Below are 26213 nucleotides of genomic sequence, written 5' to 3'. Positions count from 1 at the left end.
CAAGATGGATAAGGTCAGCCACTAACCAAATTCACTACCTAAATCTCATCAGTTCTCTGTGTGCAAGCTCTAATTTTCCTTACTGAAGGATTCAGTTTTAGAATTTATTATAGCAATTCTAAGTTTTTCCAAGATTTTCTACCATAGCAAAAATATAGCCAGTATGCCAACCTGTAATACATTTTTATTATATACTAAATGAATTAAAATTACATATGAACCTTTCTTTTTATCTTATTAATTTTTGATACAACCTGAATATACATGTTTTAACTTGAGCTTTCTAAGTATAAGAAAAAGATAAATATGAAGACCATTCTTCCTCCCTCCCTAAACTTAATTTTCAGTGTGGATATAAGGGAAAAAAAACTTATCTGGGTAATAGAGGCTGACAGCTAAAAATCTATGGTGATACTTTAGACAATGAGCACACTGAAAAAAACTTATGATGAAAGGGTAAAGCTGTCTAAGATTGTGATCCTCTGGCAGTAATCTTCCTGCCTGATGGCTGCCTGCACTTTTGCTGATGTGTGAAAGGGATAAGCAGCTAAGAAACAGCCCCCTAAGGAGCAGGAGTCCCACAGGAGAGAAACTTGATAGCTGGTGGAGAGAAAAGAAACCACTAAAAGATCTGAAACATTTCATTTCTATTTTACATTAGGCCACTTTTGAGGACATTTCTACTAAAACTTCAGGGCACTGAAGAAATAGTATCATAGTAATAGGATGTGAAATTATGGGCCAAACAGCTAGGCCTAAAGAAGATGAACTCTTGCCCTTATCACACATGAAAGCTTGCAGATTTGAGATATAAAGCTAAAGATTTATGCAAGATCCTCCTGGGCAACGAGGGCTGCACGTGGCTCTGTATGCAGAGCCCAGCATACCCAGCAGGTACCCCAGCAGCTGACTTGTAGCAGAGAAAAGCAATGAGCAGCTCTTGGAAGAAAAGGCAGGGAAGCAGCAGGGAAGCAGCAGGCATTTTCAAAGAAACTCTTTCCCTTCCCCCCAAAACACCACATCATGTCTAAAATGGAGGGGGCTGGCACCCCACAGAGCACCATGGTTTTTTGTCATCTATTCAGTACAGAAGGGCATAGGCCAAAAATGACACTCGTCACTAAGCCAAGCATACCCAGCTCAGTTATAACTCTATGAGCCATCAGCATTTAGCCCCATAAGCACCTATTGGTTTCTGAACACAAAGCACTGCCCTTGCTACAAAAAATGAAAATTAAATAGTTTGAGGACTGCAAGAGGAATTAGACACCAGTGAATACAGACAGCCAAACCTTTAGAGCACAATGAGGCAGGACACTTTGTCCCCCTGTTCTTCCATTGGGAAGAAACTTTGGAGCCCAATATCCCCTCCCTTTGTGCTTTTGCTTTGTGTGTGTTCACCTTGCACAAGAGAGCCCTGATGTCAGTGCTGTGTGAGTGCTTTCCCAGGGAATGAGGGCAGCAGGGAGGATCCACCATGACTGGGACAGCACCAGGGACTCAGGCAGCCACCAGAAAATGAATGGCAGTGGAGCAATACCAAAGGAACCAACTGCAAAAGCACACTGAGAGAACATTCCAGAGGAACAGCAGGAGGGTTTTAAAACCTTTTCAGTGGTCTGCACGTTTAGGTGGTGCAAAGCCTCTTTCTAGCACCCTTGCCTGCTAGCACCTCAGTACTGAGCCAGTAGCTACAACTATTAGCTACTGGTTTTGGCTGGGACAGTTTTCTTCCTGGTAGCTGGTACAGTGCTGTATTTTGGATTCAGTAAGAGAACTATGTTGATAACACCCTGATGTTGCAGTTGTTGCTAAGCAGTGCACAACACTACTGAACTTACAGTTAAACCCATTTGTGTGCTAGGTACTGAAACTCTGAGTTAATATCTGAGACTTCATCTACTCCATCTACTATCAACTCTTTATATCATCTACTCCACTCTTTATGCCACTTTTGCTTACAGCAAATCACAGCTCCAAGCATCTCCAACTTCTACTACATGTCTTAGGGAGGCAAAAAGCTTCAAAGCATAAATAAACAAAAGCTTGAAGATTGAAAAATATTACAACTGTATGGTGATTTGTTTTTAAACAAATAATAAAAATGACATTTCTTCCAGAAGGATTTGGTTTTGGTGAAGTTTTTTTTTCCCAGTGCTTAGGTTTCCACATGCATTCTTTCAGGATATCAATTATTCAGCATGTCCTAGATGCCTTTCAAACCATAGATTTCCCACAGAAAGGGAATAATTCCATTATTCATGGAATTGGTAAGGCTGGAAGGGATCACTGGTGGGGTCACCTGGCCCAAGCTCCCTGCTGAAGCACAGGCACAGGATTGCCTCCAGCTGGTTCTCTTGCTCACTCTGACAGAACCTGTGAGCTCTACAATTCTGTATGAGAGCCTGAAGCATGTGTGGGAAATGGTGTAGTATCCTGCTCCACAGTGATGACTCACTCCTTTTTCCTATCTTAATTTTTGGCTGCTTTTTGTCACTTCTCTGCATCTTCTCTAATTCTCTTACCTTCCCTTCTTGTCCTTATTTCTTATTCTAAATCTTATAACCACACACAGTTCTGCACTTCTAAAATGTCTCGGCTAACATATTTTTCCCCCCACCATCAGCATGAAAAATCTTCCAAAGTGAAACTTCCATTCTGCCTTTATTCCTCTTGCACTATAACCTTCCATTTCTGCAAAATCCATGCTGAGCTGAGCCTTCCAGCTCTCCTGAGGCCCTTCTTCAGCCATACTTAGTGCTGGCAGCTGGAGGAACCAGGGGGAAGAATATTTAGATACAAACTTCTTGCTTGAGTTACTCTAGAGTTTATCAAGGTTCCTTTAGGATGTATACATATATATATATGGATAAATCCAAAGACGATTAAGTGCAATAGGCCCTGGATAAGTGACATAATCGTTTTCTATGTAACTCCATAAAGGTAGTTTCTGAGAAGTTTATTACATAAAAGTATTATGTCTTCATAAATCAATAGCATTCTTTAATTCTGCTTTAGTAATTCCTTAGCTGATGAGGGTTGTTATTCCTAAAATCCTAGGCATTACTAACACATAATAACATCTTAATTGCCCAAATGATGTTTTACTTGATCTCAGCTTGCATTGCTCCTATCAACAAAGCCCCGTCACTGGAATTTCTCCCAATATCTTGCTCAATTGCTGGTATTGAACATTCCACTCAAATCTCAAGCTAACCTCAGAGCTGCCAAAGTGTATTTGACAGTTATTGCTGATGGCTACATTGTCAGGAGCTCGCAGCAAGTCAACCAATATCATAATTAAGTGCCATTTCTTTTGACTGCTACTGTTTTAACCAGGGTGCATTTATAGATTTTGGTTGTTTTTTTTTTTTTTTAAATGTGGTGAGAGCAGTGACAGGAAAACCACAGAAAATGATCGTTAATAACTTGCAACATATTTTGCTTTTCATACACTTAAAGAGAAATGTGATGTTCTGCCTGGAGGGCTCTGGAGGGTGAGGACTCAGAGGGCAAGGACAAGGGCTTTAGTCAGATGAAGAACGATGTGACAAGGGACACTGTGTTCCCACCGAGGTACTACAGTTTCTGAAGAAGACTCTGCAGGCACAGGACTATGTATTTATGCAGTGCCTTCCTTTTGTTCCAAGCCTCACCTTCCCAGGAGCCAGCGCTCAGGGATGGATGTGACAAAGCGAGAGCGGCCGACAGAGTGTCCTTCACACGGAGCGGTGTGTCAGTCTGCGCTCCCCGTGAGGCCACCTCCACTCACAGCTCACAGCCATGGCGAGCAATGAAGGACTTCTGTGCCCATTTCTGCTGCTGATTTTCCCTGCCTCCATCAGCCAGTGGAACTTTGAGACAGAGATCTGGTTCAGTGTGCTCTGTCCTCACCTCTACAGGCACACTGGCAACCCCCTGACCTCGTCACAAAAAAATCCCTTCACCCAGGTCCCCAGCACAGAAAGTGCACTTCTGCTCACCACAATGACTGCAACACTCAGGTCTGGGCTGGACAAATGATCAGAGAGAAAACCAGGCTGTGCTGGCAGAGAGGGAAAAGTAAATATGGTGTCTGTGAGCAGCTACACTCTTGCTTTAATCCTCCCGTGTTTCTGCCGAGGTGAGCGATGGCACGGAGCCGCTCATCCTGAGCGCTGGCAGGTGCTCAGAGTCTCCCAATGCCAGGAGCAGTGCTAGGATGATGCAGTGAAGCCCTCAGCCCACAGAACGTCTAGCAGTGCACTCCCAGCTCTCACCCACGAGGAGGGATCTGCCTCATGAGCTTGGCAGGGGCTGCAGGCTGGCAGCAGCTGCCAGAGCCGAGCTGCTCAAATGCCAGCTTGTCTGGGTGTGGGACTGCTGGCACTGCTGCCTGCGAGCCTCAGCACAGCCCTGTGCTGCACAAGGACTGCAGGAGGGCATTTCCAGCCACTGACTGACTGCACGACAGCAATAACACACCCTAACTCTGCTCCTGGCTAAAAGAAAGTTTTACCGTGCTTGAGGACACAGGAATTACTTGTACTCCTCTTCCTGGCCTGTCAGCTGATGTATGTGAAACAAAATATATAGTCCAATCTCTCTGTATTAATATATTTAGGTGGATTTTAAACAAGTGTAAATTGCAGCTCAAAAGGATACAGGCACATGTTTAAAGGCAAGCAGGTACATGCACAAGCTTTGTAAACGTTGTACTACCCTTCAAGAGAAGACAAACTTTTGCCACTCTTTCCTTGACTAAAAATATACATTTTTTACTAATTGTATTTTAAATTTAAAAATCCCTTATATGGGCTGATTTTTATTTTTTTTTTTAGTGAGTGAAGCACAGTAATTTTCAGAAAAAACCCATAGACTTGCTACTTCAAAAGGATTCATGGTTATATGGAATCATACAGTATAACATAATTTCTTATAGTCTACAGAATAATAAGAAATTAAACACAGCAATAGGAAAAGTATTATCAGAATGACAAACATAATGACTTTTAAGCTGAAAGTGACTTAAAAAATAAAATAAATACCAAATTATCTCTGAGGAGGTTATTGAGAAGTGCAGTCAGCAGCACAGGGCAGAAGGATGAAACAAACTATAACTGAAACAAGTTTCCCACTGGGTGTGAGGAAGAGCCTCTTCCCATGAGGACAGCTGGGTGCTGGGCCAGGCTGCCCAGGGAGCCCATGCAGTGTCCATTCATGGATTCACAGTCACAGAACATCCTGAGCTGCAGAGGACCCACAGGAAACATCTAAGCCTAAGCCCTGGCCCTGCAGAGGACCATCCCAAGAGTCACACCATGTGCCCAAGGACATTGTCCAAATGCTTCTTGAACTCAGCCAGCCTTGTTGCTGTGACCACTGCCCTGGTCACAGCACCTCTGCCCAGCCACCTCTGGGGGAAGAACCTTTTCCTGATATCCAACCTCAGCCTGCCCTGGCACAGCTTCAGGCCATTCCCTCGGCTCCTGTCAGTGTCACCCCAGAGCAGAGATCAGTGCCTGTCCCTCCTCTTCCCCTCAGGAGAAAGCTGTACCTGCAGTGAGGTGTCCCCTCAGCCTCCTCTTCCCCAGGCTGAACAGACCAAGTGCCCTCAGCTGCTCCTCACATGGCTTCCCCTCAGGGCCCTTCTCCATCCTCATGGCCTCCTTTGGACACTCTCCAGTAGTTTTATGTCTCTTTTATACTGTGGTGCCCAAATCTGCACACATCACACCAGTGCAGAGCAGAGCAGGACAATCACTGGAGGTTTTTGGCACTCAACCAATTGACTGTGGAGCTCCTGAATCATTTTCTTACTGCATGAAAGGGAGCAGCTTTGCACAGTCACTCTGTGGCAAGCTGAAGGACAGATTACACCAATGTCAAATGTTTTCAACAAAAGCCTGTCTGGAGGCACCAGTAATAAACATGTCTACAAAGGCTGCCTGGGTGGGTTTTATGAGCCAGAAGCTGTCACACACAATAGTCATTCCAACAGCACAGGGCAGCTTCTGATGTGCTTTGTAACATTTCTGATCACGATTTTTATCTAAAAAACTGCAAACGGAAATACCGTGCCAGAAGCAAGCACTACCTCTGGCTCATCACAACATTTTAACACAAAGCTCACTTTGCCAAGCAGTAATGGCCAAGTGTTTTCTGACTCAAGCTTTACATGACAGCCCTTTCTGCATCCCTCAGCCTCATGTCTTTTAAAAATATTCACATTACTCTCTGTGGCAGTCGTGATGGACAGCTCATAGCCACAGGTCCTGAGCCTCGAACAAACACTGCTGAAACACCACAGCTCTGAGTACGGCTTAGTGAAAAGAATGAGCAGGCTTGAAGAGGCTGAAGAGAACAACTCAAACAAAAGCAGTTGAATAGCAATAACTTGGCCTACTTGGGCTTGCCTGTGACCCAGTTTTCTTTCCTGCCTGGGAATTTTCAGGCATATTTTGGAGAGCTCGGGTGGCACTGAGAGACCGAGGACGGGCTGATGGCGAGGCACCAAAGCAAAAGGTGGAAGAACACCACAGAACAGACTGCACAAGACCCTGCCACTCCCAATCCCAAGGACAAAGTGTGAGAGATCATGGAGATGTCTCTATTCCACACAAAAAGGCTTCTCTGCTGGCCAACCTGCTGCCTCTGGCTCTAAGTCGTTGTTCTCTCCCCAGCATCTGAAGTTACTCATTTTATAATGAGTTACCTTCATATTTTTCCAGCATCTTTAGATAGTTATGTCATCAAATCAGGAAAAATCCAGTTTGCAAAATTATGAAGAAGGCATTTAGGTAAAATCTCTGCATATCTTAACTGTCTTTGAAGTTTTTCTTTGCCATCAGGTGTTGCAAAAGCCAAAGAAAACATACTGCAATTCCACGTTGCTCTTCATAAATCCTCTTTGACAGCTCCTATCTGTTTTGCCTCTCTGAGCAGGACTAGAGAGGAGATTCCTTCAGATGACCCCTTTCTAGTCATCATCTTAGGGGTATACATCTTATATCCACTCTAAGAAACAATCAGAAAATAACATGATTCTTCAAACTGCCTACATATTGATACCATCAATTTCATTTTTAACAATATTGTCAGAGAATGCAGAGGTGATATTCAAAAGTGGTAGCTATGAACTAAGATAAATGAACTTAATAAAACATTTCTAAGAAGTTAAAGATTTACGGATTCCTCAGTTGCTAGCAATAAATGAGACATCCTGTCTCAGCTGAGATTCTTTTCCTCTAAACCATTTTTGTTTATATATGTGATATATACCAGAAATATGTATAAATATGTGTTTATGCTATGTTAATAATATGTGAACCCTATTCAAAAACCTTCCAGACTGACATTCCTCAACTCCCAATTATTCTCACTTGCAGTTTTTATTAAATCTTACTGGGTAATTCCACCTTGTTTAGACTCATTTTTGACTTGGGAACACTTAAGAAGTACTTCTTTTATGGATTAATCTGCAAAATCCACCTGTGAGGAGTCTTGCACAGAGAAAATCAAGAATTACTAGAAATAGTGGGACTGATTCTGGTCTACCTTGCAATATGCAAAAAAATTAAAGAGTCAGAGTAGAAACACAAGAACTGTCATTCACGTGTGAGGTGTCCTCTTATATTTTCTCAAATGGCTCTTATTGAACCAAAAATCAATTTCCAGGTATACTTGACTGGCACAGGGAACATTAAATGTTCAAATAATGCAGAATTAGATCTTAGAAAAAACAGACAAGAGAATCAACTCCCACCTACGTGTTCCAATTAGGCAAAGCCTTCATTGATCATGCCCATTGGGAAACAACAGACTTCAGCCCACTAAGAGTATTTTCACAAATGCAACTGCAATATTTCTCTAAAGGAGCTGTTTTCCCAGGCAGAGCCTTGTGATTTCCTCCACCCAGACTCAGAATCAGAAATGCTGACCAGGATGCTCTATGAATACACAGTGTTTTTATGCTCACCTGTTTCCTGCTCCATGTTTCATTGTTATCTGCCTCATAATGGAATTATGAGACATTCTAAGTCATTCTTCCCCTAAGCTTTTTTGTTCATTTGTGACTGTGTTACAGTGAACATTTTTTGCTTCAGTGAATTCAAAAGCACAAGTCAGTCACTAGGAAATAATTTAGGGGTAACTCTTGCAGTACATTTGTAGCTTACTATCAGATTTATCCCATTTTTATATGAAGACCAGTATGAATGCTAAAAAAAATGATACCCAAGACCTATTTATGTTAACCACGGCCAAATCATTGAAAAAAACCCAAATTATTTTTAGTAGAATAATTGTATGAAACTGAGAATGATTTGCTCTGTAAGTTCTTTGACCAGCATAGAAAGGAGTTACTGGCCAATTCTTCTCACTGAACTCCTTCTCACAGAAAACAAAAAATGCTTTAAATAGTTGAGAAATGTGCAGGGATTTTTCAAAAGAGTCCTTAAGTTATATTCTGTGGATAAAAGCTAAACAAACTGTAGTGAAGGCTGTCATCATTTCCCTACCAGGCATGGAATAGCCACAACCCAGAAGTAGAAAGGGAACTTTGGAAATGCTTCTGAAATACTCTCTGAAAAATTAATTTCCAAAACATTTCAACTAACATCCAATAGCACAGAGATATGTGAAACACTCTCTAGATGCAAGATCAAAATTTATTCTGGATCAAAACCTAACCTTTTACACTTTCTGACTTGGTGTTGGGCTCACAACCAGGTAACTCTTCCAGGCTGTCTGTGAAAGGAAACAGAACACTGAAATCATCCCCCCTCATCAGGGTGTTTTGAAAATCTGTGCAAATACTTATGAATCCTATTGCTACCTCAACTATCTTGTTTAAGTTCGTGTGCTCTGTGTGTTGCAATTGCATACACATGCTAGCATTTTCCCCAAAGCTTCCAGAATGGTTAAAAAAAATTCAGATCTTGTTAATTAATCTTTAATATGAAATGGGTTGAAATAGACAGAACAACTTTGTGGCTGGCTAGGTACAAGTGATATAAAGCCCTCTCCCATGAATAATGGAGCAGAAACATCTGAGATAAAGAAAGTCTCAAAGTTTAAATATCTGTCTACAGGCATTTGGATTTGCTGCTTTTTTTTTTTTTTTTTAATTACACTTCCAGAACCTAAAAATAAACATTTTCAGATACCAATTAAAAGACACACGTAAGTATTCCTCTACTTTAGGGAATTAGCTAGAGAGAGGGACGAAATGATTGTAAGATTAGAAGGAAGGATTTGAAGAAATGGAGAAGACTTGATTTCTCAGAGCTCCCCATATACATTCTGGCCACTTCTTACAATGCTGAAATGCCACAGACCTCTGCTTGCATCCTCAGTAAACTTCAGTGCTGCTATCAAAGAAGAGATGCTGAGTAACATGCACACAACATGGACAAACATTACCTTGCCTTAAAGACTGACTGGATCTACCCAGTATGGGCTAAACCCCAGGATTTTTGCAGTAGGCATTATCAGGTTTTTATGAGCATACACGCACCTCTCTGTCAGTCAAGTGTTTCTGTTCCTGCTCACTAAACCTTCTCTGGCAATATTCCATGATTAATAATTAGAAGAGAGTATCCAGGAAGAAAGCTTATCCCTAGTACAATCAAAACAAGCAGTGCATTTCCTGAGAAAATCAATGGTCCAAAAAGCCACTGGGTTTTTCCAGAGGAATAAAATATTTTACTGCCTCGAAAGCCTCTCAGGTTTAGCACAAATCCTACCTATAAGACCACAGAGATGCTGCTCTTAAGGACACGTTAAAAATCTCTCATAGTTTTGAAGCCATGTATATTTATCTTTCATTCAGACCTCTGGTTTCTGTGTAGTAACCTATTTTCTTTTAAAAAAGGAATTAATAAACAACTGCAATAACTTCCAATATAGGGCTTATTTCTGAAGCTCATGGAAATTATAATCTATTTAGCTTTGCATTTAAGAATTCAATTAAATCTTTTTGCTTGATTTGCAACAGAGCTGGATCATTTTGATATAGAAGTCATCTCAGGACACAAGGACCTTGTAAGAGCTATGAAGCCCTCATAGCCCAGAAACTTTTTTTGAGGTCAGAATTTGCTTTACTTCCTATCAATGATAACTTTCATTTATTATATAGATGTATTCAGTATCAAAATATTTTCCCCAACCCAGTTGATTGTATGATTCCAGTGAAAATCTCTACTGGCTGAAGAACTCTCTAATCTCATAAGATCTCTTTTAAAGAAACAAATCCATCTGCTCTTCCCTAACAGGCACAAACTAATCTTTTCATACCCTAAAAATTCACCAATGCAATCAAATGCAAAATAAAATAATATTTTTTTTTTTGGTAAGACAGCATGAAATACAAGGAGTTTTACATATTCAAAAATATTCAGATATGAAACAAAGCAAAAGCCTTTTTATGTTAATCAAGTAGCCAAATGTCAGCAATAGCTCTGCTATTTAGCAGCTCACAGAAGCTGCACTGAAAGAGAGAAAAAGATGTCTAAACAAATCCAGTCCTCCTCAGCCAAACTGTACCCTGTTAAAACTTCTCTACTGAAACATTTCAAGTCTATGGGAAATGATAAATATCACCATTAAATGAATTTCTATATGCATATATATTTACATATCTGTAAAATAATGCCTAAGCACTGCTCTCTGGACCACTGAATATTCTTACATGCAACAAAATATTTTTTCTCCAGAGAAAATCACAGCACTGAAAGAAAGATTTAAAAAAATTATAGTCATGCAACATAAAAGCTACTATGAAAAAAATAATTTTTTAGTCTAAATTGTAGAAAGTCTTACCATGCAATAAAACACAGAACTGTCTAAATGAAGTGCCAGGGGAGGAGAACCTTAGACAAATGCTACATTTGGGACATTTGGCTATTTGTTGCTATTTCTGTGATGTTAACATACCATTCACAGCTTTTTTTTTTTCCACCAATGAGCAGCAATTATCATTAATTAGCAAGTGAAATTACTTGGGAGATGCAGATAATCAATTTACCAGGTTTACCTGAAATGCATGGTAAACCACTCGGATTGTATCAAATAGCTTTTCTCTCTGTTAATTGAAAAAAAAAAAAAAATGAGCTCCCAATCCCAACCTCTATATTAACTGAAAAGAGAGTAAAACCCAAGTTCATGTATTTTACTGAGAATTGCTCTTTACATATATTTAGAGATACTTGCTGTCTCATAGCCTAATTATTTTTAACTTAGCAGTTACTGCACTCAGATAAGATATGCATCTCCTTCCTGTTTCTTTCTTTTTTTTTTTTTTTAATGAAAATCCCTTTTCCAAATTGGATATTATTTTGTATGACCTTTTCAATATTTTTTTGAAGAGCAGGTTGATTAACTCAGACTGTGTCAAAACATTTGACTAAAGAAAAGAGTGAATTAACTTCAGTTGTATCAACTGAAGTAAAATTCAGTCTGTCTCAAAGTCTGCCCCTGCAACAGATTTTGTCTCTGCCAAGTCCATGGCTTGGTTTACTCCCCATGCAGGTGAATATGTTAATGGCACATGATTAATAGAGCATCTCAGGGATAAATGCCACAAGAGCAGTGATTCCCATCATCTTGCTGCAGCTCCACCTGAACACAGTTAGGAGGAACTCAGCTGATGAGCAGACAAAATTCAGTTCATGATTTAGGGAGCGCTGCTTTATACTGAGGACTTCAGTTAAGTAGTGCTTGAGCCATTATCTGGTTAGCTTCATGTAAGATATCATCGTGGTAGCATGAGCAGTGGCATCTGATTAGCCCAGCTCTGATACTTTAAACACAAATCACTGATTTCTTTTCTAACAGCCAACTGGGCATAAGAGAATGCAACAGAGGAAGTGAGGATTTGAGATTATAAATAGAATACACACACAAAAGGTAATTATGTTCTCTGAAATGTTTACTCAAGTGCTGCTAATGGTAGCAGCAATCTGGATACAGTGAGTGTCCAGATCACAGCCAGGGTAAACTGTTCTCTGTTAACTCCACTGAATAGCAGATTTCAGTAGCTCTGATGTGATGAAATGGCTCAAGCCAAGTAACAAGTGAAAGATGTGCACTCTCTGGTTTGTGGAACTTTTCAGTAAGCCTGGGCAAGAGGTGTCTATATTAATCCTATGAATAATGCATTTGATAAAGATCACAATATTTAAAGCTCTGTGGAAGGCACAGTGACAATAGTTAAAAAGTCAGAACTGGTATTTATGTAAATCATTGTACCACATTGGGATACTATATCTTCAGTAAAAAATTGTACAGCAAACAGGCCTACCACTCCTCCCAAAAAATTTAAGATGTAAAACTTCAGTAAAAGCTCCAGAACTTTTCACTGTCAAGAAAAAAATAAACAAACAAGCAAGAACTAGTGAAAGTATTAAGCTTTGACAGTTAAGATGAGATTTTTCAAGGAGCCTAATGAATGTTCCAGCTGCATTTTGGTTTAAATTAAGTGGCTAATTTATGTTGTGCTTCTTTGTTAGCTGCTAGTGATGGGCAAGCCCAGCAGCACGGATGCAGAACGGCAGTAATGGACTTTGCATGACATGATTATTCACCAGTAAATGAGGCTGGGGACAGCCCAATGCTGCTGTCACTTCAAGCTGTATTAAAGTGCTGACACGGGCATGTTTAACTAAACACTGAGATGGCAGCTCCCAGAGTGATCACTGGGACTGTGTGGTTAGGAATGGCAAGATTCAAACCACAAGAGCTCTATTCAGCAGCAGAAACTCCAAATTCTGCCAACAGGCTTTTTGAAAAATTTCCTATTAGCTTCCTTTCAAATAATTATGTCTTGTCAGATGCTCTTGGGGTTCATTTCTTCCTTTACAAAGCAAACTGTTCTTACTCTTTGCAAGGCTTAACAGAAGAGACTGAGTACAAATGTCAAAGTCAGTCAGTATTTTCTCAGACACCCTGTTCCCACTTATGGCTAAGACTCTTCTGTGTTGAATAAAAATAATAAATGATAGGAAAAAAAAAATGAAAGCGAACTGCAGGCACTGTTTGTGTTCCCAGTTGATCAGATTCTTACTCAAAAACAAACAACCTGAGAGGAAAATACTTCACTCCTGCTATTACTGGATCAGTCTGGACCTTTTACTTCAGTTTGAGGTCAAGACAAATATATATCTCTATATTTGCAGTGTCGAGCCTACATTGTCTGAACAACACCTAACACTTTGCACAATAAACTCTCTGGAGCATTAAACACGTATTGTGCTTAATGTCCTGGACTCTCACTCAGGCTCCCACATGCTACATAAAGCAAATAAACAGCTCTAAGGATCTAAAACATTTGAGGAAAAGCAGCAAGCAGTACATTAGTCTCTCCACCTCAAGCTCAGTGGGTATTTGCTGGGATGTACTTCACACAGATAGAGTTTCAAGTTCAGAGAAAGCTGACTAGAAGATAAAAGGTCCTGATAACCTTCAAAGCTCTGCATTGCTGTTGAAAAATGATCACTTCCCACAGAAGTCTCCAATGGATTAGCAGCTTTGTGGTGTGCAAGCCCTCCCCACGGCCTTTCATTATATTTCATAGTCACTTAAGCCTTTTCCTAATAAAAAGACAATGCCAAGGGTGAGATTATGAAATACCCCAAAGTTAAGTTGATAACAGTTTAATTAACCGTTGCTCCCTAACAACATTTCTGGCATGGTTCTGGCAATAAAAAGAAAAAGTGAATGTTGCAATTGCTTCCTTTGCTTTTCCCATGACACTGCCTTTCAGAGTATGCTGCAGAAGCTCTGCTTACATGACATGGTTGCTAAATTCAGTTTTACACTGAGCACAAACAATTAATTTTAACTTTGGGTTTGGTGTGGAGAAGGCTCTGTATGATCAGATTTTGTCTGCTGCTTTTTAATTAAAATAATAGGGGCAGGTCCTCAAAGGGAGGAAGCGAGCACAGCTCTGGGGAAGTATTTTCCAAGCCTTCCCTCAAAGTCAACAGCAAGAACTTCCTATTAAATCCACACTGTGCTTTCTGTAGAGATACACATCTCTGTACAGAGAAAGCTCATGGCACTTATAAGCAGGATTCATTCACTTACTCAAGACAATAAATGCAAATTCCTCTTCTGTAGTTATTCTTTTGGATGCTGCTTCATTCCTTCATGCTGCAAGCAATGGCTCCAAGTGCCACAGCCTTTCACCCTGCAAGTCACCAGTGATGGATAAGCAGATAAATGGTTTCCTAATATCTTCTCTATGATAGCTACTTCCACAGTGTTGTATTTTTTATCTACTATATTTTTCCATATGTAAACCAGCTCTGATTCAACTTCAGCTTGGAAATCTTACTTTGGTAAGGGCTTGGGGTCAGTGCCTTATCATCTGCTGTTGTTGAAACAGGCAATGTGTGACATGTACCAAAATCTACAAAACATCAGCTATTTTCTGTGGAACGGATGAAGAGGAGGGACTATTTTTACATTTCCCCCTAAAATTGTACTGCTCTTATTGCTTTGAATTATATGACACAATAATCATGTCTGTTAAAACTCCATACATACTTCTAGTAGACTATCAGCACAATAATCCCTTAAACACTCAGAAATGAGGATACACTTAAGATTGTGTTAAATCAGAAGTACATGAGGGTATACAGGAGTTCTGTCAGTGCAAACTGGATTAACTGAATTAAATTAAAAAAAGGCATAATCACAGAAATTAAATAAGGAAAAAAGATGAGGTCATTTTCAAAAATAGAAATGTCAATAAAAATATGGACAAGGAGCACTTGACCACGTGAGAAGCAAAATTAATTAAGTCCCAGTGTGAAACTTTGCCGTGGTACTAAGCAGTGTACAAAGCCATGAACTCTGAATCAGACATCCCATATCACGCACAGAACAGCCAGAAAAAAAACATTTCTCACGCCTGCAAAAGCAGCAGCTTGCAGCAGTAGTTCATGGCATCATAGGTCTCACCCACACTGGAACAACCTTCACTCCTCTCCTGATCCATAAGGCACATTTTATTGATGTTTCTCCCCAGACCAACACTCATTGTCTGACTCAGCTGCTGCACTTAGTGATTTGTCTCCTCAGCAAAACTCCTGGCTTCACTTTTGCCATGAGAACCATCATTCCCAGACTTGACTTTCAGGCTAACAACAGGAAACAACTCCTTTTCCTCTACAGCAACAGCATCACAATGCTTCATAGGATCACTGCTGCCTTTCCCAGCTGATTATGCTGTCTCCTAACCAACAACTGAAGGGGTTTCACCTTATTTTCTTGAAGAGGCACTGGACTTTCCCCTGCTTTTAACTTTACCTTTCCTGCCTACCTCAGCTTCTGTCTTAAACGATTTGGCATAAAAACATGGGTCAACAGGAGGGCTGACAGCATTTTACAACCCTGATCCATGGTGCCCCATGCTGAGCAAACAGCCCTGGGAAGCGATCCAGCAGACATGAGTGTTCTTCAGACACTACTTGTCTCCTCCCTAAAAAGCTGCAATTTAGCAGTAGGTGCAGAAAGGCACAACAGCAAAGAGAAGGGCTCAGACACTTCATACACAGTATTTAGGACAATAGAACATTATTTCTTCACTGCATTCATAACAAATGCTCTTGAAAACACCAAGTGCAACACTAACAGCTGAACATAAATGGCATTTGATTATTTTATAAAGGTACCCCTGTGGTTTTGGACACAACTTCAGTGGTTTATTTATCCCTACATAAGACAAGCTAGGCAGAACAGACCCTGATGTGTGTGGCAAGTGGGTGAGCAGCTCAGGCCAGCCCCCAAGCACAGCACTTGTGCCTCTTCAGGCAGGTGAGGAATACAAGCACTGCTGCCACAGCAGTTCTCACACACCGACTTTGCTTTCTCTGGTAATGGATAACATGTTTGACTGCTTCATCTCAGGAGCTGAGGTCTTCTGATTCAGTGACATTAAACTAATGAACTGCATCACTCCTTACCTCCGTGGTACTTTGGATTTTTAGAGTAGTAACAAACTTATCAACCAAGAATGATTAAATTTACAGTAAGAGACCAGAAACCTCTAGAACACTTCCTAGCAGTAGACAACCTCAAGTGGTTCATTTCTGCTTTCTGTTTCACAATGGTCCATATTAACAGCATTCTTAAGGAAAGGAACATTAATTTCATACATTGCTATAAATGTGCCTGGACAAAATGGGATGGATCATTACACAACACGTGATTAGATCAGTAAGTTAGATTGGAAGGAATTAGAAGTTGTGTGTTTGTGCATAACACAAATGGAAAAAAAAAGAAAGTTATTTTAATTAAATGTGTGTGCACATGCTTTAGTGAAAATAGAAAACCAGAAAGGATTACAGAAATAAAGGAGGAAACTATACCCTGTATAGCTGGTTTAAGTATTCACACAGACAAAAGGAATTTGCAAAACCAGTAATTTTCCATTTATAAATCCTGAGTTGTATTTTTGTTCATGGAACTTTGGATTTTAAAACTGATTCCTCTGAGATTTTCTGTCTTGAATTAAGATTTATTTTATCTCATACAGTAATGCATTTATATATTTAGCCACTTAACAATTTTTCATAAGATACAGGGGCACCCGTCAGCATTTATCTTTCAATCCCCCACAGTGTTAAACAAATCTTTGACAGATGTAATGATAAAAAGATGTGAATGCCAGATTACATAAAGAAATCACAATTACATTATTTCTTGGGAATTATTATTAGAACTGTAAGTTAGCATCTATTGCAGCACCTGGGACACAAAAATATGGTTTTCATATTTTTTTTTAATCACTTATATTCATTTCAGATACAATTCTGTCAACCTGTAAATGAGAATTATTACGTTACCTGAAATTACTTTTGTTCACTAACCATACAAACAGTTTCAAATCAGTTTGCAACCACAAATTTCATCGCACTGCACAAGAGAAATCTCACGTTAATATCCAGGAGCACAGCAGAACCCAATTCTTCAAAAAGACATAGATCTCTTCCTGGTTAAGAAAGCAAAATTATGGTCAAATTTTTTTTGTTTCTTGCCATCACTCCTTCAGTGAATTCAAGCCCTCCTGCAACTCTGTTTCTGTTCTCACCTGTGCTCCAGTAGCAGCTCACCTCTCCGTGAGACCGGGGCAGTCACGGCTCTGCAGGGCAGCTCTGGCCTCTGACAGATCCTCTGCTCCAAACTAAATGGGTCAGGTATGATCAAAGATGGCACAGGTATTTTACCAAATATTTCCAACAAGTTGCAGGGAAAAAAAAAATAATAATAATAAAAAAAAATACCACAGGCAATGAACCTGACAAACAGTGTTGTTGTTAAATGCACAAAAGGTTACCTTTGGTTTCCAAAATGGAAAGATCCTCTGAGATTATTTTTTTTTCTGTTTGGCTAACTAAAAAATCTCATATGGTTGCATTCAGGCTTCTTAGTGAATAAGAGAACATAATGCATAATCATTTGCTGAACAGAATGAAAAATAAAGTTAATGAAAATTATTATGTCATTTTACATTCAAGTTAGATGACAAAAAAAAAGTCAATATTCTCTAAAATACAAAGATAAGTAAGAGAGGAAAAATAATATCTAAAGAGGCATTTCAATTTATTTTAAAGTTATTAAAAGTTCATAGAGTTCATGTATTTGGAATATATAATGCAACAAAAGCAATTTTAATACTGACAATATTAGAAAGGAAAATGGTATAAGAGCATCCAAAAATGCTTCTCATAGATTTTCACAAGTGAGGTGGGAGTTTTTAATCCACTTTGCGTGTTCATGCTCCTCATTCAGGTTATTGCAAAAGTATAAGTTAATAAAAGCACTTATGGAACAACGTGTGTTTAAGTTCTTTAGTTAAATCCAGACCTCATTTTGATGGCATTTTCTGAAGTCTGTGACTCTTTTACCAAGACTCTTTGAAAAGGAGACTGCATTATGAGAGCTGCAGCAAACAGTTTCTAATTCTCTCATGCTAGACCCAAAGGATTTTAAAGAGTTGGATAAACTGCTGGTGAATGCTACGATTCCTCCTGTGACTGAATTCTGTTAAATGGTCAGAATGAGGCACCACAGCAGGTTAAACACCATATTTCTGTAAACTGACAAGACTGTCAAACTGCTTTGCACATCTTTGTGGCCATTAGAAATCTTAATACTTCCACTTATTCCTTTACATTTTTGCCTAAATACAGAATTTAATGTGAAACCAGGTACTAGGTGAGCAATTGTCAATATCACAAACATACATTAAATAAGCAAAGATGTCTAGAACAGAATAACTCCCTGGCATTGCAGCTGTGATGATCTAATCTAAAACAATGGACTGCAACTCATTACTTTTAAAACTTGTTTTTCCATAAAGCTGATAAAATATCGTTCTCTAGACCTGGATAATTTCAAAGCTGCAGAGGGAGTTTTATTTTAGAGTTACATCACATGCTTTTTCTAGCAGTAAAATGACATAAATAAATGAAGACTAGTATAGCTTCGACAGGACAAGAAAAATAGGACTCTCAAAACTAAGACTAAATTCTTTTTTACTTACTCAGAGCACAGCACTGCAAATAAGCAGAGAATTGAGTACCAATAAGCAATTATTTGTCTGAATCACAAAATATCAAGTAGCAGAAAATATATTATTCCAGAGTATTTCTAGAAAAATAACAAATTGAGCCATTTTATCTAGATATAAGGAAAATCCCTTACCACTAGAACCATCAATATTGGAACAAGTTGCCTGGGGAAGCCGTTCAGTCCTAGGTTTTTTAAGATTAATGTGGATAAAGCCTGGAACCTGACTTGATCCTGCTCTGAGCCTCAGGTTAGAGGCATTCAGGTTCCAGCCTGAATCATGCAGGGGTTCTGGGACATCCATTTCACAAATACTTTTTAAGTAAGTGGGAAACTCACAGGCACACCAACTACTGCTCTAGAGGACACAAGTTTCAGACAGCAGGGAACATGAATAAAAAAGTGCATGTGTGAGTATAATAAGTGGCATAAAGCAAACAAACAAAAAAACTTTCAGAAATTGAATTAGCACCTCCTTAAAGGTAAAAGGGCAATAATTATAAATAAATAATCACAAATAAAAGATTTGAGAAAAGAATTGGAGAAAAAAAATTGTATGCTAGTAAAAAATCTATTCTAGACCAAGAACCACTTCAAACACATTGCACAGGGAGGCCAGTGCACGAAGACAGAGACAGCAAAGAGGGAAGGGATACTCTAAATTATTCTAACAAGTTTGTAGCTCGTTGCACTGCAGGGCTCTGCAGAATTTACTAAAAGACAGTTGGGAGATAAACAGAAGGTCTGCAAAAAACCCTCAGCATAAACTGAAGGCTCTCATTTATTACTGAATTGTAAAAGAGGTTCTAGGCTCTAGCATAAAAGAAATTAGGAGTTCTGAATAATAGATGCAGGTGTTCATATATAGCCTTATAAATAATTCAGAAAATTTAGCATTACAGACTTTCTTAAGGGAAAAAGATAACACTGACACCAGAAGTAGCGGAGATACCAAAACAACCAGGGAGTGAGAGATGGCTGCAGAGCTGTGACAAACGATGGAAGGGGAAAGGAAAACACCCAGAGGAATAAAGAGCTAAAAATCTGTTCTCAAGAACAGTGACACCAGTAATGACATGGAGAGACAGACTCCTTTGAACACCAGAGGACTTTGCTCATCAGCACAGCTCTGCTACCAACACGAGCATCCATAGTTTTTAGACCACAGAGAGCAAAAAAAGGAAGGGTAAGATGAAGGTATCAAAGTGATTGAGCAAGCAATAAAGATGACAGAAGTAATCTTTATGAATGATTGATGAATGAAATGATTGATGGTACACACCTCAGCACCATTAAATGAGGAGTATGGAATGGGAGAAAAAAGTAATGTTACATCATGGGGGGTATTATGGGAAGATAATTCCCTGACAAGTGAATCATATGCTGCTATTTTCATGAATTTTTATTAGCATACTTTATTAAGAGAAGAAACTCTACAGATTTAAATTGAAGAAAGATTTAGGTAAATGGAGCATATTTTGGGAACTGGGGAGGCAGAGAATGGGCTTCTTGAAAAGTGAATGGTTTTCCTACCACGTTCGTCACAGTTCCAAAAGGGGAACAGACTGTGCCCTGTTTCTGCCAAACTAGCACCACCAGAACCAGGAACATGGGCTCTAAGTAAAAAAATCCAGTAAGGGGTCTGGAGCACACTTCAATTCTGAATTCACAGGGCATTTGCCACAGTAAGAGTTCCACCTGCAAACTTACAGGTGATTCTGAATTTTCTCAGCAGAAGGACTGTTTGACTTTGGCTGCACGTGGCTGAGCAGACTGAATGGGATGATTACCAAACTGATTCATGGCCCACAGATGCTAAACCCAATCCACAAAGGTGTTGAGGCAATGAAACCATCAACACAGCTGAAACATGGATACTAAAAACATGGTCTTAAAAGGTATAGAAAAAATTACAAATCACTTGAAAAAACAAGTCAATGTCACTGCATTACTCACACTTTTAGCAAAACAACTCCTGACATAAAAGTTGGATAAAGCAACATCAGTGCCAAGGCATACACCTGAATTGTCTTTCAGCTGTCCTCTATCCTCATCAATTGCATCAGAGTCAAATAAGAACCTTTGACCCAATACTGACAAGTAAGATATTGGACATCCAGTGTAGTTCTCACAAATCACCACTTGTACTCAGCAAAAAATAAATAATAGAATTTCCATATTTTCCCTGAGGTTTAAATGAATATTTTCCATAGTTTTTTTGGAACAAAAACTTGACTAGAACATGTGCTTGAATTTATTTTTTTTTAAAAAAACCCCACATGAATACCTATTTAATTTCAAAGAAACAGTGTAATTTAGGACAATTGCATCTACTTTTTCCCTGCAGTTCACCTTTAAGTAACTTTATGGAATAAATTTAAAGTGGCTTGATTTTTTCTATAGGATTTCTATTGGATGCACTCACCTTCTCCCACCATTGGTCAGCCATCTTATTTCAAGACAGGATTCACTACTAATTGAAAGAATGAGATGCTCTGGTACCACCTCACCTTGAAAAGAAACTACATCAGGCAAAAGAAATCTTTAAAACACACCAGACAGATTCACAAGGAAAAACTGACTGAAATAAAATTTTTGCTTTTTTTCATAATTTTCTCTTCATCATTCATTAAACAAACACTCAACCAATGACACTTTCTTGGTTTTGACTTAAGCACATTACCTAAAGTACAGAAGCATAAAAAAACCTTCAAGCAGCAAAATTCAGCAGAAGTCACAGTCTCACACTCTCAACTGAGGCAGGCTGTTAAACTGAGTTTAATGAAGTCTTATATTGTTATGATACACTTCCTAACAATGCACCATGTGCAACTACAACTACAGCTCAACAGTTTGAAAGGCTACTCTGCCAGTCCAATGTGCAAAATCTCCAGCACAGCTGGCTTTATATTCAGTGCATAGACTCTGCTTCACAGCCTCAAAGAAAAATATGGCACAGAAGACATCCAAACTTTTCCCATCAGCAGCAAATAGTCCTTGTCTTGAAAGCAAATTTAAATTATTTGAATGAGAGTAATGAGCACAGTGTAGAATAAACACAGAAAATGAAGTATCTGGTATTTTTCATTAATATGCCATGCATGTACGCATTATAGTGATAAATACATATTTTTTGGTTTTCTAAAGCTGATTAACTGTATTTAACACTGTATTCATTTTCTGAGCATTTATATTTTATGAGCTGGTGAAGTTAGTGTATATTGTGATTTCCATTTTTCAAGTGCTGCATCACTTCTGGTACAGGAGAGGGCATTATGATAATAAACGAGTACAGCTCCAGTGTGAGCACGCTGTACTCTCCATTAAAGCTAAACAGAGCATTTTGTGATACCACTCATCTGCAGTCACTGCTGCAAACACCAACACACTTAAACAGAGTAAGTTCATTGCTCAGTAGATTTATGAAACTAACACAAAAAGAAAGTCCACAGGGGTACATTAAAATAAGAGAAAACAATCAGGAAGGTACAAAAGAAAAAAGGTAGGGAGAAGAAGAATGGAAGTTCAAGAGAAGAAACAAAGATACTCCTAGCTTTGCACAATTGCACCAGATTACTTGTGCATACTCAATTTTGTAACTACTGTTGAGAGATATATCTAGGTTTTTAGATTTAGTTAACTTGAAGCCAATCAGGAAAATAACATGCTCACTTCATATGTCAGTCTAGTCACACACTGGATCCTGATTTCAGCTTCTGTACATTGTATTATAAAATAGACACTATTTTAGAAATAACAGACCTGATACCAAAATATCCACTGACCTCCAGAGTGTTTTAGTCAGAAATCAAGAGCAACACACAAGTAACACTCATTAAGTCCAACACTGCAATTCTCAAAGTATACAGTCAACTAACACCCTGAAAACACCCAAAGTCTTTGTAGGCATCAATTTTAAATATCCTTGGCTTGCACTGAGATACTGAAGTCTTTACAGCACTGAAGAACTTTATCTCATGGCACAGAGGACTGGCAAGAGCTGGAGGAGCACGAGGGAGGCCAGGCTTAGGCAGGCAGCCACCAGCACTGCCCTACAGAAATGCAGCAGCTGCTTCACTCCATGTTCCTTACATTCCTTAAAACCTTGAACTTTGGGTGGCTAAGGTCATTATTTCAATGAGGAAACAACTCACACACCTAGCAATTAACAGTAAGGTGTGGGAACCTACTAATAGAAGTATTAATGCTCTGAATGACAAATAAACTGCTTTTTCTCTCACTTTTCTCTATAAACTGCTTGCTCTAATTAATTTTGTTGGGCTCTTCTCTGTTACTTTGTATTTCACTATTGAACAGTGAAGACCCTAAATTGTTTTTGTTAATTCTGCTGAGAACTGATATACTGTCCCATTTTATGCTCCTCCATTTCCAGGTTATTTTTTATATTTCCATTTTTATTTTCTATTTGAATGTGAAATGCAAAATTATCAAGAGATGTAAAAAAATAACCATAAAATAATACTATATTACAATAGAGTTTACTTGCTAAAATAGGCATGGAGCAGTACATAATTAACTTAGCACAAAAATAAAAATCTTAATTAATATCATAATTACAGGATGACTGATGCAACAGATATAAATGCAGTGAGTAAATTACATGAACATAGTCCAAAATGATCTGGAGCCATACTAAATGGAAATACCTCATGGTGATTTATTTAACCATTCAAAGAAGAAAAATCAGCAGTGGTAAACAAAAAAGTTAATTTGTCATTTGAATGTAACAGTTTACAAGCAACTCCGAGATTATTTCCACTGTTATTAAGAACTGAGCATACAAGAACACCACCTGCACACTCATACACAGGATTTGTTTTTCCCTCTTCCTTTTGTGCTGCTCATGCTTGTGTCCCAGAGAATTGTTGGCTGGTAAGTCTGAAGCAATACTGGTAGATACCCTGTGCCACTAGACAGTGTTATTCATCAGAATCACGCTTGGAATGAGGATAAATGATGCTGATTGGAACAGGAAATGGGATCATGAGACAATTTTCAATTACAACAAAAATATCTTTATTAAAAGCTGTCAGCCAGAGTAGGAATATTTCTGCGCTCCTCCGTGTGCCAATATCCTACAGCTCCTGCAAAAGAAGAGAAAAGGCAGTGCTGAAACAATAACTTAGTGCTCTGCACAGGACACTGCAAATTTTTCCACCCTGCTTACCCTTCTCCTCCGCTTCCAGCAATTACTGGCAGGACACAGTCTCTACTCACTCTAGGCAGGACACAGAAGGACAGGGAAAGATTTAGTTCACTGTCAAAACCATTGATTTTTGTACAACTGTACTGTACATTACAATTGCACCACTGCCATGGAACATTTATTGAGATACTCACACTCTGCTTTCCAAATCCTTGCATCATTTACTGAATGAGACTTGGCACCTATGTAGCACCTCCAAGCAGCAGAAGGGCAAAGTAGCAGTGATTCACTGTGGCTGCATGAACACGGTACAGATCAGGTGTTTGGAGCCTCTCCTCCTGTGTCAAGATAACCTCAACACACAGTCAACAGCCTTCTACTAATAGTAAATCCCCCCACACCCCAAACAACATCTCATGGACACGTCCAGATGGTACTCACTGCTTTGATGCCTCCTCCCAGCCCTCTCTCAAGTGGAAATACGAAGTGTCGCTGGCAGATCTTGTGGCAGCTGTCTGTAGCATCACCTTTGACACGTGGATCTCACCTTTGCCCTGCTAGGCTTGTTTCAGCAGTGTACAAGTTACTGTCTACATATTTTTGCATCTGGTTAAACTGCAACTGAGCCCAAACAAAGGCCAAATCTCAACACTGCAAGTCATCTAATTGCATTAGCATACCGTTGTGGTGTCAGTTTTAACAATTCCTCAGGCTCAGCACAGCATTTACCTAAATACCATATTCAAAATGCAGGTTATGAGACTGACTGGGTAGAAGGTCACATTTAAATACACAGCTGTCTGCTCAGTGCTGAAGCCATCCAATTACCTGTATTTCATGATAAAAAGTGTTTAACTTTGAGGCACACCACCTGTGCATGAACCAAGGGCACATGCCTCATCCCAAACCAGAATGTACACATAATATCTGTACGTAGAGCCAGGACCCAGCAAAGCACCTCTGTGAGCAGATGAGATGCTGTGTCCTCAGCTGAAATCCAACCTGGAAGCACACACCCCTTCTCCCTGAGGTGCCAATGTTTTTGAAGCTGGCAGGATGAAGAAGAGGCTTGTACCTGGCACTAGGAGGTACATGGAAACTTACCCGGAGCCTTACACACAACATCCATTTTTGAGGCTTCAGAAATTCTCTTCTAGCCCACAGGTAACACTTGGACCTTGTTAGTGCCCCCTCAATCAGTACACAGTACACATTCACCACGGGAGTGACAGAATAACAGTCCTTATGTATCATCAGGGACGATGCACAACCCCTTTCACAGACTGGTACACACCCCACCTAATGAAACTTTCTCCTCCTCCCAACCCAGACCCCAGCAAAACAGAGAAACCCAGACCAATCTTTGTTACCAGGTTTTGTTTCTTAAATTTCCCTAAGTTTCATCCCAAATGATCAGGAGGTTCAGTTAGAGAGAACAGCAGAAACCAAATACTGGGGAAAGACACCAGAGTAAGTTAAATATATTAAAATTATTTTATCCACCCAGTTCATGGAACTACTATTTTGATAAAGCATCACAATAAAGTGATTAATGACACACATAAGTTAACCATACAGTAGACCTTTTAAAAATAATGCAAGTTAATCCAACCCAGTTCACTGCCAATACAAAAAGTGCAGATAAATTGGAAAAATGACATATCAAGAAAAATAAAGAAGGTAGCACCGAGCCATGGTAGTTAGGTTACAAAACATTCAGGTAAAAATCTTCCCCTCTCAACTAAACTAGAACCATATGCCCTAAACTGAGCCATGATGTGAGGCAGCCTGCAACTTATGCACCAGATGCATGCTGACTTTCATTTAGCAGATATGTTTTCTTAAACAGGTACAACCACTGGCAGAGCTTCCTGCAGCCCCCGAGGAGCCTCTGCTCCATCCACTGCTCTTACAGCGCTCAGGCATCAGCTGCTTCTGTAAAACTCTCTCTTCTGCTGCTCATGTCTCCTTTCTCCAGAGATGATAAATGACTCTTCTCCCCAGCTAAGTGAATCCCATGGAAAGTGCTGAGGGTTTAAATCCATTTCATGCCTCAGGATGCTATTGTTATTTTGCAGCATACTTAAAAAGGACAGGTATTTCATAAGGCAAACTGAAAGATGAGGTCTCAAGAGCAAAGCCTTTAGTGAATTTGGAAAAGGTCCCAAGAGCTTTACTGAGTTTGAAAAGATATAAACCAGAAGGAGGTAATGAAAATTTGAGGCAGGACGAAGAACAAAGGGATTCAAGGAGCGATGATGATGGTAGAAAAACATTCCAAGCACCAATGCCTACCACAATAGCCCTTCTTAGCTCTTCAGAAATTTACCAACAGAGTACAGATGAAATATTTTAAATGCTTATTGATTAATAAAAATATAATTATTAGAAAGATACGGTTTTGTAGTCCTGGGGATGATTGTGATCAGAATCTCCAATAAGATTTTGTGCAAACAGGAGCATAAAAGCAGTCAGTGTACCATATTATCAG

The 26213-nt window shown here is 39.3% G+C and overlaps 1 protein-coding gene and 1 long non-coding RNA gene across 4 annotated transcripts in view; both read right to left on the bottom strand.

The window, feature by feature from the left end:
- The window catches only part of NRG3 (neuregulin 3), a 395272-nt gene that overhangs the window by 33519 nt on the left and 335540 nt on the right, over positions 1–26213 (bottom strand). The window lies entirely within an intron of this gene.
- LOC111931602 (uncharacterized) lies at positions 23569–23982 on the bottom strand. Its single transcript, XR_002865677.2, has 3 exons — positions 23917–23982; positions 23744–23794; positions 23569–23660 (listed from the first exon to the last, which is right to left on the bottom strand). It is a non-coding gene; the product is annotated as an uncharacterized LOC111931602 (long non-coding RNA).

The sequence above is a fragment of the Cyanistes caeruleus genome, chromosome 8 (genome assembly GCF_971803275.1).
Source record: "Cyanistes caeruleus chromosome 8, bCyaCae1.hap1.1, whole genome shotgun sequence".
Lineage (NCBI taxonomy): Eukaryota > Metazoa > Chordata > Aves > Passeriformes > Paridae > Cyanistes > Cyanistes caeruleus.
Note: the sequence above shows the minus strand (reverse complement) of the source record. Positions and strands in the feature narration are given on the sequence as shown.